Source organism: Neopsephotus bourkii, unplaced genomic scaffold (assembly GCF_033783945.1).
Source record: "Neopsephotus bourkii isolate Nb327-2 ecotype Australia unplaced genomic scaffold, CSIRO-AGI_Nbou_v1 NB_1082, whole genome shotgun sequence".
Classification (NCBI taxonomy): Eukaryota; Metazoa; Chordata; class Aves; order Psittaciformes; family Psittacidae; genus Neopsephotus; species Neopsephotus bourkii.
Window position 1 is genome coordinate 285393 of NW_026901570.1, and position 16953 is coordinate 302345.

At 42.2% G+C, this 16953-nt stretch overlaps 1 long non-coding RNA gene across 1 annotated transcript in view; it reads left to right on the forward strand.

Moving 5' to 3' along the window:
* Positions 1 to 16651, forward strand: part of LOC133217029 (uncharacterized) — a 50894-nt gene extending 34243 nt beyond the window's left edge. Inside the window, exons 5-7 of the long non-coding RNA XR_009726796.1 lie at positions 5924 to 5966; positions 6999 to 7167; positions 16333 to 16651. This is a non-coding gene — a long non-coding RNA (uncharacterized LOC133217029). The remainder of the gene's footprint in view (positions 1 to 5923; positions 5967 to 6998; positions 7168 to 16332) is intronic.
* The last annotated feature ends 302 nt before the right edge of the window (positions 16652 to 16953 follow it).

The window sequence follows — 16953 nt, forward strand, 5'->3', positions numbered from 1 at the left end:
GATGTGAAATACAATAGCTGCCGTTCTGCAGATAGGTAAATCGGGCACAACACAGAGTGGTGAAGGCTTGAACGTGTTTCCTAGGTACAGACATAAGGACACACATCACATATGTTCTCTGGTGTCTGTCTCCTGTCTTCCCTTCCCTGGTGCATCTAGAGACTATGCATCTGCACAGCAGCAGAAAGGGAGCCAGCTACAGAGGTTTTGGTTGCTCTTACAGGATCAGATCTCTAGTGACTTGGGTAAGGATATGAAGCTAAGTAGCAGTGTTATAAGATGAATGCCAATGATTTCTGCTCCCATTTTCCAGTTAATAGATATTCAGCTGGGGAGGGCAGTTCTGTACAGGGGAAAATTCATCGTATATATATGTACTGAGGAGAAGCAACCCAAAGGAAGATTAGAAGGAAGAAAATTCTGGTCTAAGGTCTCAGCTCCTGAAGTGTGAGATTCTAAAGCTGAAATGGTTTGACTTGTGCTAAGGCCTGGTGTGCAGAGCCCATGTTTTTAAAGATGCCATTTTGCATTTGTTGCATCAGTTAGGATTTACATAGCCTTCAATAAAATCTGGGCCATAAATGTTGATTTTAAACAAAGACATTTCCATAGGATCTTTATTGTCTGTGTAGTGGTAAAGTGTTATGAATAATTTTTCCCAGGTGCTTAAACAGGTGGTGTCTTCAAGGGAAGCAGGGCTTCTTTCATGTTGCCTGTAATTTGTACTGCCTTAACCCTTCATTGTCAATGTCCTGGGTGAACGCTTATAGCTGTTTGAACTGTACCTTCCCCACAAAGATGCTGGATACCCAGCTCCATGACTGGAATGTGAGTGTTACAGATATTTATTTACAGGGTAGGAAATAACACAGTGTCTCTATTTGCTGGTCCTAAATTTATTTTCTCTCCTTTTGTGCAGTGTAAAAATGTTAGTCATCTCCAATGGTCCTTGGAAATAAGCTTTCCAAATATATTCTCATACTCTATATAGATGCACTGATGACACTCCAGCAGTTCAGCAAGAGGAAATCTGAAAGAGTGGCACTAAATGACAGGGGGAAAAAAAAAAAATCTCTTGGGAGAAAACTCTCCATAAAAGTCTGAGGATTATTATGGAGCATTCGGAAATGTTGCCAGTGCTGGACTGCATCCTCATTGAGCCCTCATTTCTCAGACATCATTGATTAAAGGTGGATGGGAAAGTACCATACAAAAGAGCAGACTCACGAGCTTCAGTTTGTTTCCATTTGCTTTTAGGCTGCAAGTTCAAACCAGTCTTACAAAACTGGGATTTTTTAATCTTGCACTTAGGGCCCAAGCAAAAATGGCTGGACTGAGAAGCGGCTGGATGGCCACCATTGACACACAATGCTCATAAAGCTGTGCCACCTTCGTTAGGAGCTTATGTTCAGAAATGGGCAGCAAGCTGTGATAGCCAGGTTTGAAAATGGGGATTGATATGACTGCAAGATACCATTTCATCATTCAGGTTTTTTAAAAAACCATAATACTTCCTTTCCTAAGAAACATGTGTCATGAACTTGGATTTATCAGCATTTTTAAAAGCAATGTATATATATGCTTGCTGAGATCAATGAGGGCACACATAAGCTGTATAAACATTTCCATGTGGTTTTGGGGTCTCCCTCAGTGATGTCCTATGTCCATCCTGTCCACGCTCATTTATTCTGACACTCAGAGAATCCTCCATGACTGATGACACTGCAAAAGTGAGTGATTGACCTTTCCCTGGTGAATTTGTGCAGAGATTATTCATCTGCACAGATAAAGGAAGGGGGGGAATGGCACACAGATTTAAGGGGGATGCTTGAAGAAGTTAATACTGTAACAGTTCAAGACACTGGTTGTTCAGCCATACACCTCAAAGAAATAAGCAGTAGAAATATGGTAGTATATGAAAATATCACCTCTGCTTCTCCAGCCACATGTAGATCATCCCTAGTATAATACAGATAGATATGAATATAAAATGTGTTTATTTATGCCTGTATGTATGTGTATATAAACCTTTTTCCATTAAAAGAGAAAAGCTGTGATTAGGGCATGGAAGCTGAAGTAAGCTACTGAGTATCTATTTTGTTCAAAAACTCTGAAATAATTTTTTCTTCTTCCTCATCATCATTTTTCCAGCCATATGGATTTGCCAGTTCACTGCATCGTTGCATGTTTATAATACAGCATTTCTTCAGCAGCTGTCACTACCTCATATTGCCATAGTACATCTTGCGTGCTGAATTACAGGCCACAGTATGATAGAAAACAGCTTACACTTAAAGAAATAAAGACCTTCTCTTGATGTCCATTCGAGTGCTGGTTATGGACTTAGAGAAGGCAGAGAAGGCAAAGTTCCAGCTTTGTGTCTGGGCTGCTAATTCACCACCAATCCTTGACATTTAACACAATACAGTTTAGGGTATGTTTACCAGGAGCATGGTTACTCCATCCTTTTGCTAATGGGTGACACACAAGTTGTGTGGAGCTACCCCAGCTGAAAACCTGCCCGTATTGGCTGTATTGGATGCAGATGTTCAGGCTGTGGCACTTTCTCAGAAGTTTGGTGGGTGTGACTTTCAGCTTGTGCTTATCATTTGACCATCACCCGAACAGGAAGAAAGGTTTGTCACTTCCCCACACACACACTTTTTTTTTTCTAATGAATATTATGACATGATAGCTTGAACTGTCAAAGTATCTTATAACATGTAACATACCTTCATAGAAAATAAATCACGTACCTGGTACTTAGATTAAGTGTGATTAGATAGCACTGGATTGCAGGTTGGTGTTGTTAGCACCTCTCATGTGATTTTGTGTGATGAGATTTTACAAAAAAACAAACACAACCAGGAAATATTTCTTCTTGTAGTCAGTCATTAGCAGAGAAAGAGCAATTGTACAGTACTAAGATTATCCAGCAGTAGAAAGAGCATCCTAATCCCAGACATGAGAGACAGGATGTCCATTAGGAATGGTAGCCACTGATCAATAGTCTAATTTAGCATAGAGAGGTTTTATTGCTTTGGGAGCTGGAAGGAGAAGAGTGAGGTATTGCAGTGTCTTCAGTTCTAGTCCTGCCTCTGCCGCTGACGCACCCCAAAGAAACACTGGCTGACTCCACTGCTTTTCCACAGCCATAGGATCAAGCAATAATTTTAAACTAGCAGAGCATTATGTATTCTGAATGTGCATTTGATTATGTATGGGGCAGCACAAAGGAAGAAAATCCATTTCTGACAATGTCAGGAGTAAGCTGACATTTATCTGCAGTTCATTTCAGATCAAATCCAGCAAATTTCTAGGCCATCAGCAAAGAAAATAATTATGGATGTCTTTTTTTAGACATTTGGTGCTTTTTTTCATATATATAAAAAATGTGGAGACAAAAAGCAGAACTTTATTTATAATTATTTTTCTACAAATATGCAGATGTTTTCTACAGTGTATTTTCAATGTTTTTAGAACACCTCTGTCCCCCTCTCCCTTCCCATGCTGCTCAGAAATGAGATTTGAAACTGTGAGCTAGTAAAGTGCATCACCTTCAATGGGGAACTCGGCTGCCAAAGGTTTTCTAACTGGGTGAAGGGGTAAAAGTTGCTATTATTACATGAACTAGGCAATTAAAAGTAAGCATTACCAGTAAAAACTTTGTGCTGGAATTTATATAAGGGTCAGGTAATCACATGAGTAGGAGGTGGCAGGTGGTATGGTTCTCACTCTTGTTTTTCCTCCTCTCAGGAATTGCTCCTGGTTTAAAGCTTGGGGAGGGCATGTCTAACTTAGAGCAGGGAAAGTGATAAAATGGTGGTAGCAGAGCCTAATGGATTTTCAAGGAGATTGAGCAGGAGCCACAGAAGGTAGCAGTGAGGCATTGAAAGCAAAAGTACAACAGGCCTCATTTAATTATCCTTTTCACACTGCATTAATCATCACAAAAACAGGATTATGCCTATTTTTATATCAGTGTTGGAGGGTAATCCAAATGTCATTTTGTGAACTGTCTGTCATTAGCAACTGTTAAATTAAAGGTTTGAAAAGCAAAATAATGAAGGCAAGCTGCTCCCTTGACCTATTTTTTCACCAACAACTTTTTCCCCTTTGACCTCTGAATCTGAATTTCCCTTATCAAATCATCATCTGATTTCCTATGACTGTTGTCACTTTCCCCAGCCCCCACAGCCACCCTGGTATTTGTTGTTCCCATGACCTCTCTCTTCAGCTGTCTTATTTCATGTGCTGGTTTGACAGCCAGTCATTTTTCTTTTCTTCCTACAGCATACATAGCTCCTTGCTTTCCATAATCTTCCTCCTCAACCAGTGAACTCTTCTTCTAGCAGCTTCACTTCTTCCTCCATTCCTACTTTTCCCTCTGACTTCCTCACTCTCCTCCAGTGTCCCTGTTTCCTGCTTTTTGCCTCTTCTTTGAAATAATTTAAATAACTCAATTTTTTGCTGTGGTCTCCATCCAGATGTGGCCATGATGTTCCAAAAAGAAGCACATAAATTTGGTTAGCTATATGCTTAGACTGTGGTTTAATGATGTGGGATCCTTTCTCACCCCCACAAGGGCAATAAATGAGTTATGCAGTTAAACATACATGTTACTATGCTTGCATAATTATTCTTCCTACGCTCAGGGAGGTAGAGGTTCTGTATTAAATTTTACTGTAGCAGTTGTCTCTATGATGGCTCAGGCTGGCTGCTGCAGCTAAACATGCAGTTTTCAGTGTTCTTAAGTGACGAGCCTTGCATTTCACGAGGAATTCCCTTGGTCTGAATTTATGAGAGAGGGCTGAAAAAAAGTAGGTGCATGATGTCTTCTCAGGTGGAATTTATCCTAGTCTTTTCAACTGCATATACTCCTGTATCAGTACAAATACTGACATATAGCTCATGTTTTTTCCTGCACACACCTTTGATTGCTGTATATTATCTCCGGCTTGGAGGTATGGAGGTGTGAGTATTGCATAGTTACACAAAATTCCCGGCTGGTGTATAAGATTCTGCGTTTTTCATGGAGGTAAAATGGTTGGACATAAGTCTGAAACCCAGACTATGACAATTTCCAGTGATTTAAGGATGTGAGATGAATCAGATCAGTCACAGCTCTGATTTCGGAGGAATGCGTAGGAATATATCTTCTCACATTAACATCCCCTGACTGTGATCAGTCTTTATCACCCATACCTCAATCTGAACAATGGACAATCGACTGCATCTGTTTCTACTTTATTAATCTGATCTACCCAAAGAAACTACTCTTGCAGGAACTTTAAAGATGAAAACTAGCACAAATTATATTCTCTAATACAACTGATTTCTAAGTACCTATGTGTATATTTCTGATTCTGTACAATTCCACTGTCAACCCCATAAGAAGGGAAAAATCCTTTCACAAGACTACATAAATACACTGCAAAGCCATATATATAGGCAGATACTCCAGAACTGTTGGTAAGAATAGATAAGATTAACTATACGGAGATCCAAAATGTTGCCCATTTGTACAACAATGGGTCAAATAAATATAGCCAAACCTCTTTTTGGTTCCTATCTTTTCCATTTTTGTGTGCACTATGTGCAGCCTTGATTGTAGTTGGCACTAAAGGCAAATACGCTCTTTTGCTACTGCACCTGTAACAAAGGCATTAAAAGATAGTTGAGATCCCTCATGGAAAAAAGAGTTTTGTTCTGACGTTATTTAATTATAGAGTGTAAAAGACAGTACATTTTAAAATTAACCAAAGCAGATATATTTCGATACCATTGAAAAGTCACCTCTGAAACTCACTGTCGCAATAGTATAGCCTTAGTTGGCAATAGTTAAGTGGGTTCGCATTATAATAATAGTAAAGCTTATAATTTAAGGTTTTAAAAAGGATATAAACTTTGCTTTTTCATTCAGGAAGCCAGTATCTGGTTAGGCTCTGAAGAAATGCCTGTAACAAGTAGGTTATTCCATCAGCATGGTGCAGCAGGTATTTTTCACCTTGCTCCAGAGAAGGGTGGGTGGATCTAGTAACTGATGAAGAGAGGATACCAGACAAGATGGAGTGTTGGCTTGATTCCATATGATAATTTCAGTGTAATTGTTTTGCCTTTAGGCTGCTGTATCTGATTAGACCAGTCTTCAGCTGATCCAAGGTTAGGAGAATGCAAAACCACTGTAGTGTTGTGCTAAACGCGGTGCAGCCAGACCAAATAATCTGGGTCAGTTATCCGTGCAGATCGGCAGATACAGGCACGCATGCAGTTTTGCATGAAGAGCACAACATACAGTAGCTCCAAATTTGGAAAAAGAATTAATAATTTGCTGAGATAAAAGTTGTGGCCTCTACAGTAGGCTGGGTAACCATAAATAAATTTAAAAGCCTGTTTTAGAGCAGCGTTCTTTTAATGCTAACTGGATGCAAAAATCTTATCACATTAGTAACCTTCATACCTTTATAATAAGTCTTTTATTGTATTAGCAAGCTTGGTTTTCACTAATATGATACGAAAGACTTGCTAATATATTAGGAAAGTCACTAACACTATTAATTTACTAGATAAATTACTTCTCTATCTTAGAACTTTAAATGAAATGGAATTCACTAATCCTAATTGGTTTGCCTTCTACCAGAATCATTTCCCATTAGTTCAGCATGTTTTCTTTTTTCATACTTGAACAGAAGAGATTTCTTAAACTCAAAGCCTTGGGGTACAGTATATGGGTTTATTAATTATCAGGTATTCATTCAAGGGGGTTAATTAAGCAATAACTTTCCATTGACTGGAATATACAAAGGAATAAAAGGCTTGACTTGTCCTGCTGATTAAAGCACTGAGGCCTTTGTGTCATCATTTTGCTCCATTTGGTTGTGGGGGAATAAAGATTTTTCCACTATTTAACATAATTGGTCGAGAGCTCAGAGACCCCATTCCTTATGTATAGCAACTTTGTTGATTTTTATCCCTTTTTTCCCCTTGTCTGCCTGGAGGAAAGTGCTGTGACCTTTCCTTGTAGCTGTGGAACTTGGTGCTGTTATCCATGGGTTTGCCACCTGAAGACTTGAGAACTGCAATGCAGTAAAGGGAGCTAAATCCCCTGGGAAATGAGGAACTGGTGCTGAAGGCAAGCATCCTGCTGATTAAGCAGGGTATCTCATTGTAGGTGCATGACACCAATGTTGAGGAATCGGTACTTGGCTGCATATTGGCTTCCAGGCAAAGTTTATGGTGTTGGCTTTGACATTTGGGCCTAATTCAAACCTCTTTGGAATCAGTGGAAAGACTCACCATGTGCTTCAATTGATTTTGGATTAGGCCCAGCAGTCTTGGAATAGCTTGTCTATATGAGAGACACCCTCTCCTCTCAGGGGATGTTGCCTCATGGTTTGAGAGCAGCAGCATGTCAGCTAGAGCATCTTTTTTTGAGAAGGACAGTGAGCTGCCCTCAAGTGAGGACTTGAGACTCTTGCAAGGGTTACTTTGGTCTAGGGCTCATCCTGCAGGGACTTGAATCTGTTGGCTTTTAGGGCATACCTGTGAGTAATGGATCTGTTGAGGGCATAAATTAATACATTAGAATAGGAGGAAGAGAAAGGGGTTTTTCCTAGAGCTTCCCTAGGTCCAACTGAACTCCATTTCATGTAACAGCCTCCCCGGGGCTGCGGCAATCTGTTTTAATTAGAGCAGCCTCTGAGCATCTCTCGATTATGCTGAGGAATGGGGCTTCACTGAGAATTTAGCTGACCCAAGCTGTGGGAGCACAAAGGCCATCGTTGCGCAGGCCTCCCACGTACCCTCATTTGCACTGTGTGAGTCTTCAGCCCAAGCCAGCTCTCTGCCATCCAGGCTCTGGAATCCATTTATAAAAGAAGCCTGTGGTTGTGTCTGTTTGTTGGTAAATGCATATTATGCACTAGCTGGAGCTGGCTGGCTGGCTGAAACTGCTGCTCGCAATCAGCCGTGCATCACTGAGTCAGCACATCCCAAAACCTGAGCACATCTCTGCCCAGGGGAAGCAGGGCTGGGTCCCCACCACGCCCAGGAAGGTGGGGCCTCCGGGTACCAGCACAGGAGCCCACTCGTCCCAGGCAAAGAAGGAGAAGGAGGTGGAGCTGCAAGCTGGAAAAGTGTGTGATGTTAGAGTGACTGCTGAGTTTATTCTCCAACAAGCGTTAGCATGCTTTTCTTGCTTGATTGTTTTGGTGATTGTGGTAAAGTGCAGATGTTATGCAATGGTAGGACTGGTAACACTGGCCACTGCCAACTATAGTGCCAGGAATCATTTATAAGCTTCCCAGCAACGAGCTCTGTCAGCACATGCTTCACCTCCTGCTACCATTGCAGGCACCACCGCTGAGCCAAGCCATGTTGTGACTGAGACACCCATTTCATCAGGGAGGACTGTACCAGTCTTCTGAGAGAAGGGCTTCTTGCCCCCATGAAACCACTGCACTGTGCCCACACCATCCTCTGTTAACTCTTGTGAAATAGCTTTGCAGCTCAGTCAGTGAAGATGAAATCCCTGCACTGCCTTACCAAGAGGAACCTTTTGGTAAAATGAAAAGATTTCGAAATCTCAGCAAGAAAGGCTGTAAGGTTGCCTTGAGTGTTTGAAATAATACATGTATGCAGATATCTAGGTATACCTGTATAGCTACATGAGCCAAATGACTTGCTTTGGCTTGCTTATCATTCTAAGACATAAAACAGGTAATCTAGCTTTATTTGACACCTACAATAATCATCCAAGAAAATGAGAGGCTCTGTAATGGAGGTCTATAAACAGGTCTTGCAGGTCATTCACACAAGCTGGCTCTGCACGCCAGGGTGCTATGGAAACATGGCTATAAACACTGTGTTGGATCAAGAGCTTCTCTACTGACAGAAAAGATGAACACTAAAGCTGTACAAAACTGAGTAAGTCTCAGAAAATGATTCACTCTCTTAATTAATTTTCCATTTTGGTTGGTGTAATGCCCTTAGGTAGCTGCAGTGGGCTCAGATTTCTTCTTTCTGGGCAGACTTCACCTTTGCACCAAGACTGGGAAACTGTACTCTCCCACCTTCCATGCACTGAGGAAGCCAGGCAGGATTCTTTAAGGGAATATTTGCCTCTACCCAAATCATTCTGAATCACAGTATTTTCTTAGAGCACAGTCACATGTGGCTCAGAGGCTTATTTAATTGCCAGCACGGTGGTATGCTGGGAAGCCTGTAGCCTTGCTTTGTTTAGCAATGCCCCATTCCCATCTCATAGAAAGTATTCCCAAGTGCACCACTGCAGTTTTCTGTCACGACAGCCCGCAGTAAAAACAGCCGTACACATAAGCAGCTTGTCTTGCAAAGGGTGCAGCATTCTCCTGGTTCATTTCCCAATTGCCTGCACACTAGAGAACTGAATCAAGCACTTGTAAAATAAGGCAGAACCAGTGAGCAGTCAGGTATGCATTTCCTAACCGTGCAGGATTCAAATGCCCATGGTCTGCCATCTTATGCTAGTACAGCTGTAGCAAACTCATGCTGCAGCGTGAATGTTCACACACTGCTTTTATGTCCAGTTTGTGTGGTCATTAAAGTTCAGTAGAAACAGTTTGCTTGCTTTCAAAAGCAATTGAAGGCTTTGCTCCAGCCTTTTCTTCCATGATTTACGGTGACATCCTTGGGCACAGTTTTCCCACTGAAATCCTTTACTGTTATCAGGAGACAGGATGAAAGGAGTGGAAAGAGCCCCCATGTCATGCCCCAGGCCATCCTAGGGAGGGAATAGGCAATCCTGTGCCTTATCTTTCCCAGTTCTCCCCCTCTGATATACTTGGAGAAATGACTAAGCTGGGGAGAGGAGCTGGAGCAACACGGAGTAGGTGCGTAGGAGGTTGCCAGTGGGGTTGTTCCAGCTTATGCTGGGAGTCACCTTGACCCAGCACTACAAAGAAAACGTAAATCTAAATTTCTTCTTTCCATTCCTGCCCCACAAACTGCACAGCATAAAATGTATCACTTTCTGATTTTCAAATAGCATTTCTGTATGCATTATTAATGTAACTAAAACCCAAACCTTCAATTTATCACTCCCTGGATGCTCGCACTTAGAGATGTGTGTTATATCATTGTCTGTTTAGAGGTGGTGTTAAGTTCTAGCTAGAAAAAAAAGGTGTGGTGTAGAGAACTGTAACTTCCCCAGAAGGAACACCAAACTCTATTTATTTTCTCAGGACAGCAGTGTGTCAGGGTGTCCCCTGATCTCGGTATAGGGGAACAATAGGGTAATGAGCAGGCATGGTCCATTTTATTCTACCCTATCAGGCAGAACCTGTCTGCTTCGCCACTGTGCCTGCATTAATCAGTGATTTCACTGTTTTCCCCTTTCCAGTATTTTCCTGATAAACATCAGTTTAAAACCCCAAATGTAACCCACGAATAAATCATGGTTATTTTGTTTCATAAAGCTTTTATCTGGTTAAGCCTTAAATTTTTGCTGCCCTTAGGAAGACTTAGATTAAGGTGCTCAATATGGTGCCAGAGATGGAAGAAGGTTTATGTAACTGGGAGGTTTTAGCCGACCATCAGAAGCTTTAAGGTTTCACTTTACTCCTGAGAGAAATTGCCAGCAGAAGATTAGGTTGTCATAGTCAGATTGGCAGGAAACATACTGACACCCCTAAGAAGCCAGGTAGGAACTCCAGTTTTGGCCCAGTAAGATCTTTAAAGTCAATATTCCTATGAAAGCTGCATGAAGTCAATGAAGATATTTCAAAAGGCTCTAAGGTATTATCCCATAGAGTAGAAATCACACACTCTTCAACACCTGAGTTAGGAGGATTTGAGCAGTAGGTCTGTGCTAAAGGGGAAGGGGTCATCCACTCCTTTTCTCTCTGAGGAGGAGAGAAGGTGCAGAATATCATAGAACCATAGAATCATAGAATTGTTAGGGTTGGAAAGCACCTTAAGATCATCAAGTTCCAACCCCCTGCCATGGGCAGGGACACCTCGCTCTAAACCATATCACTCAAGGCCTCATCCAACCTGGCCTTGAACACTGCCAGGGATGGAGCATTCACAACCTCCCTGGGCAACCTATTCCGGGGCCTCACCACCCTAACAGGAAAGAATTTCCTCCTTATATCTGATCTAAACTTCCCCTGTTTAAGTTTTAACCCATTACCCTATGTCCTATCACTACAGTCCCTAATGAAGAGTCCCTCCCCAGCATCCCTATAGGCCCCCTTCAGATACTGGAAGGCTGCTATGAGGTCTCCATGCAGCTTTCTCTTCTCCAGGCTGAACAGCTCCAACTTTCTTAGCCGATCTTCATATGGGAGGTGCTCCAGTCCCCTGATCATTCTCGTGGCCCTCCTCTGGACTTGTTCCAACAGTTCCATGTCCTTTTTATGTTGAGGACACCAGAACTGCACACAATACTCCAAGTGAGGTCTCACGAGAGCAGAGTAGAGGGGCAGGATCACCTCCTTTGACCTGCTGGTCACACTCCTTTTGATGCAGCCCAGGATATGGTTGGCTTTCCGGGATGCGAGCACACACACTGAATCCAGCTCATGTTCATTTTCTCATCCACCAACCAGCACCCCCAAGTCCCTCTCCGCAGGGCTGCTCTGAATCTCTTCTCTGCCCAACCTGTAGCTGTGTCTGGGATTGCTCTGACCCAGGTGTAGGACCTTGCACTTGGCATGGTTAAGCTTCATGAGGTTGGCATCAGCCCACCTCACAAGCGTGTCAAGGTCCCTCTGGATGGCACTCCTTCCCTCCAGTGTATCAATCGAACCACACAGCTTGGTGTCATCACCAAACTTGCTGAGGGCGCACTCAATCCCACTGTCCATGTCAGCGACAAAGATGTTAAACAAGACCGGTCCCAACACCGATCCCTGAGGGACACCAGTAGTTACTGGTCTCCAGCCAGACATTGAGCCATTGACCACAACTCTTTGTGTGCGGCCATCCAGCCAGTTCCTTATCCACTGAGTGGTCCATCCATCAAATTGATGTCTCTCCAATTTAGAGACAAGAATGTCATGGGGGACAGTGTCAAACGCTTTACACAAGTCCAGGTAGATGACATCAACTGCTCTACCGCTGTCCATCAGTTCTGTAGCCCCATCATAGAAGGCCACCAAATTGGTCAGGCAGTATTTCCCCTTAGTGAAGCCATGCTAGCTGTCACCAAGCACCTTGCTGTTTTTCATGTGCCTTAGCATGCCTTCCAGGAGAATGTGCTCCAAGATTTTGCCAGGCAGAGAGGTGAGACTGACTGGTCTGTAATTCCCCGGGTCATCCATTTTCCACTTCTTGAAAATGGGGGTTATATTTCCCTTTCTCTAGTCGTTGAGAACTTCACCTGTCATGATTTTTCAAATATGATGGCCAGCGGCTTAGCAACTTCATTTGCCAGCTCCTTCAGGACCCATGGATGGATTTCATCAGGACCCATGGACTTGTGCACATCAGATTTTTAAGATGGCCTCTAACCAATTCCTCTCCTACTGTGGGCCCAAGGTCTTCATTCTCACAGTCCCTGTGTCTGCCTTCCAAGACTTGGGTGGAGCGGTCAGAGCCTTTGCTAGAGAAGACCAAGGCAAAGAAGTCATTCAGAACCTCAGCCTTCTCCAAATCCTGTGTAGCTAGTTCACCCAAAAGCTGTTTTTTACTTGCTATGTACCTGTAGAGTCCCTTCCTGTTATCCTTAATATCCCTAGCCAAGTTTAATTCTAACTGGACCTTAGCTTTCCTAACCTGGTCCCTAGCTTCCCGGACAACATCCCTGTACTCTTCCCAGGCCGCCTGTCCTTGCTTCCACTTTCTATAAAACACTTTTCATTTTCATTTTCAATATGCAAGTGTTTGCTTATCCACAACGCGATGTGGCCCTAGAAAAGCCACTGCTCATAGCAGGGAGCTAAAAGGGATGTGCTACTCCTCCAGCCATTGTCCCTCATGAGTCCTCCCCAAGACTTTCCCTCTGTAAACTGTGCTGCAGTGGAATTACCAGTGGTTTGGAACCTATCATCACAATCTGTGCAATGTCAGAGTGAAAGCCACAGCTTTTTGGGTCTGCCAAATGGGAATATAGCTATTCTGTGGAAGACTGAAGGATGGGAGCCGACCAGCATGAGCACGCACACCTTGTGGAGGCCTATGCCTTCAGGCAGGAATTAGACAAGGTAGCTGAGTTGAAAGTGGAAGAAACTGCTCCTGAAGCATTTCTGTGGTGGAGTGTAAGGTTTCATTTCTAATGTCTAGAACTTGAACTCAAATGTGTTTGAGAGAAGCCGGCTGTTTAACTCTGGGTACTGTCATCAGGGCCAGGATCTCGACTCCCATAGTTAGCAGCTAACGTCAGGACTTCAGTGTGCCAGGCAGCAAAGGGGTCCCTTCTCCAAACATCTGCCCCCATCACCCCACTAGGAGGGGAAAAATATGAGCACAGGGAATTAAAGTGACAGCCCCTGCAATCTGGCATATGTCACTGCCTCCGAGGCTGATTTAACTGGGCAGCAGGTAGAAAGAGAAATATTCACTAGAGGAGCTGGAGAAAATGAAGGCAAGGCAGAATGAGATAAAACCTATTAGAGAGAGTGTTTTACAGTGTGATTCCTTGGGGGGCTGGGAAGGAAGGAGAAAGCTCACCATAAATGGAAAGAGGCTTGAACTATAATTAATTTACCTTGTCTGAGCTTTTTACCACATTTACACCGTATTTCTATGCATGAGAGAAAAAAAATGCACCAAATTCACATGTTCTGTATTTTTTAAGTACATGACAGATAACTGTCTTACAACAGATTAACACGGTAGCATATTTGCTCAGTATATGTGCAGGCTTGTAATGGTCTTGGGCTTCAGCTTCAGATGAAATAACCCAGACTGAAAGGCAGTGGAAGAAAGATGTTGCTGCTGTCTGAACTGCCTGACTCTTGCAAATTAACAATGTAAAGGAGAAGTTCTTTTGGAAATCTGAAGGGAAGCATCTAATCTCCACTGCTTGCACTTAGGCAAATGGGTATAATCAGGAGTGCTGAAGGCAGCTCCCCTCCCAAATCTGCTGGTCATTCATAGTCAGTCTGAGATTGTGACAATCAACCCAGGCTCTCTCTGGCTCATACCTTGACAAAAAGAACCTGGGAAATCAGACTATATTTAACATTTCTATCACCAGATTTAGTAGATTCCAGCACAGTTACCTGTGTGGGTTCTGGAGGTAGATGTAAGTCTGTACCCAATGTGATTTGTGCCTCTCACAGTGATAGCAGAAGCAGAAGAGACATTGAAAGGTTTGATCAGCCTGAAGCCAGAACTCTCATAGTTATTTTTGCTATGTAGAACTAAAGACAGTAAAAATGACAGGATTCCAGGGAAGGTCTGAATTGTCTCCAGCTTCAAAGATTCTTGGGTCAGGGGCTGGAGTCCACTAGGAAATTGAGGCTAAAGTCTGCACTTTTCCCTTTGTAGTGTTGACTCTACAGAAAAAAAAAAAGGTATATGGGAGGAAGCAAAAAGTATATATATACTTCTGCAGCCTAAAAGCTAGTTTCAGTACTGCATACTTTTATGTAGAACTCAATAAAATGCATTTCAAACATAATTACAGATGCAGCAATGTTCTCTAATAATGGATTATATAAAGCATGTTATGAAATGCATTCATATCAAGTTCTTGGCAAATTCTACTATCTACTGTAACGAGGTGTTATAAAAGCAATTATGGGTATATAGCAATTATAGACACAATGTGTGTACCCCTTGAATACAGTACAATTTAAGGTGGTTGTAAAACATTTTGTAGAGGGTGGTGGAGTTGTTTTGAACATGCTGGAGCCAGCAGCACAAGAGGGAATCCATTCTTGGGGAAAGCATGCTGATAAATGGTTCTTCAATACATATTGGCTGACTCTTGGCTCAAGACATTTAGGTTGATCCAGCTGTCCTTACGTGCCACAATATTTTGTCCTGTTTTGTAGTCCTGTAAATTCCCAGCAAAGTATGTGGCACTTTGCTCACCTAGGTAATGAATGAAAAATAATTAAGACCCTAGTCCTGAATTAGTATCAAGCATTTACGATGTTGCTTCAGTTTGCTGGCTTCCCACATGAAGACTTTATCCAAAGCTTTTTCAGTTGAGTGGAAATTTACTATGAAATTGGGCAATTTCTAGATAAAGTCTTGGTTTAATTGTGTCAGATTATTTCTTTAGGGCAGAAGGGATGTTATTCTGAGTTATTAGGTTGTATATTTTGCTGTGTCATGAGAAAAACAAATTAATTTCTTATATTCTACTTCCTCATTACTAAAAACAACTTCTAGTAAAAGATAAGCAGAACCAGTACAGATAAAAAGGAAGACCCTTTTCTCCCTGCAATGAACCTTTACCCAAACTCTTTTTTTTTTGTATGGTTCCTGTTGCTGTTCATGCATTTCCTAGCTCTGCCTAGGACAGGGAGCACAGTCACAACCACACAAATTCCCATCATCTTGTTTCTTTGCTGTTGAGAGAGATCTTCTCCAGCCTGGCTTTTGTAACAACGGATGTTTGGGTAGTTTGTGAAAGCAAATAGTGCATGGACCATGGCTTCCACATCAGCAAACTGCAGCTTCAGCTTAAGCGTGCAGCTGCAAAAACATATCCCTCAATACATCAGCTAAAGATTTTTGAGAATGAAGTTCACCATATGGCATGCCCAAAGCCCAACTGTCTGGATCAAGGGGCCTGGCTGCAATTGAGTGAGATGCCCTTTCATGCTGTTTTCCTGCATATTTTCCCTATGGGGTGTGGTGTATAACCACTCGTATGCAGGCTTGAGATTGGGATGAAGCTGGAACAAATGCTTAAACACAGAAACTTAGATTTATTTCTGTAAAAGCAGCTATGCTGATAATTTGCAGTACTTCTTTCCTCCAAGGACCTCAAAGTACTTCACAAATATTGTTGGAGGTTAAGAATGTTCTTGCACTTGGGTAAACTTGGTCTTAGAGAGGTTAAGTAATTTACTTAAGGTCTCCCAGTAAATCAGAGGTAGAGGTAGGAAGTGAAACAGGGTCATGACTGCAGATGACATCCTTTACCCTTCAGAGGTGCTACTGTGTGCAAATAAAGGCCTGACCCTGCTAGCCTCCCTCATGTGAGCAGTATCTCTGAAATTAATGGAATGACTGATGTGAGAAAAGGGCTGTAATACTGGCCTCTTCAGGCCTTTCTCTGTGAAGTATTTAATATTTCCCAAGAGGTGTTGTTTGGCTTCACCTCGTACTGATGTGTCTTATAGCAACAACAACAACAGCAACAGAAATCTCAATTTAACTTTTTTCCTTTAGTGCATAAAAGCCAAGATCCAATGAGAGATCTCTCTTTGGGTAGGCGCTAAGCCACAGGGACCTGAAGACAGTTGGTGTTTCTTGGAAATGGGCTCTGACTCCTCTACTTTTCTGGTTCACAGGGAAAGAAGATATTTTGGGTCACAATACAGACCTACACTTTCTCGGCTGGTAAAACAACATAGTCCATATTTCTTCCTAGCAAAAATCTGGCCCTACCTCAACTTCATCAGTCACAAAGACTAATATGTAACAAGGATTGCATTAAAAATGTAATGTAAAAATATGTCTTTAGTAAAAGGAAATGGGAATTGAAAATTTTTTTTCTTATTTCTGTGCAGAAAAAAGAAGGGGTTCTAAATGCAAGACTCTTTTTGCCTATTTAAGTCTCTGTGCTTCTTATTCCACTCCTTTACCAGGCTTGTAATGAACACAGAGATAGAATATGGGAAAGTGACATAGGTAGTAAATTGTGTAAGTTATATAAAGGCATGGCAATAACAAGCAGATTTCAATGCTAATGCAGACAGCAGAGATTTCTACAGTTAAGGAAGAAAGGAGAGAACCTGCAGCATCTGAAGAGAGATCGGCTGACTGAACTCCAGCGCCTGCTCCAGCCTG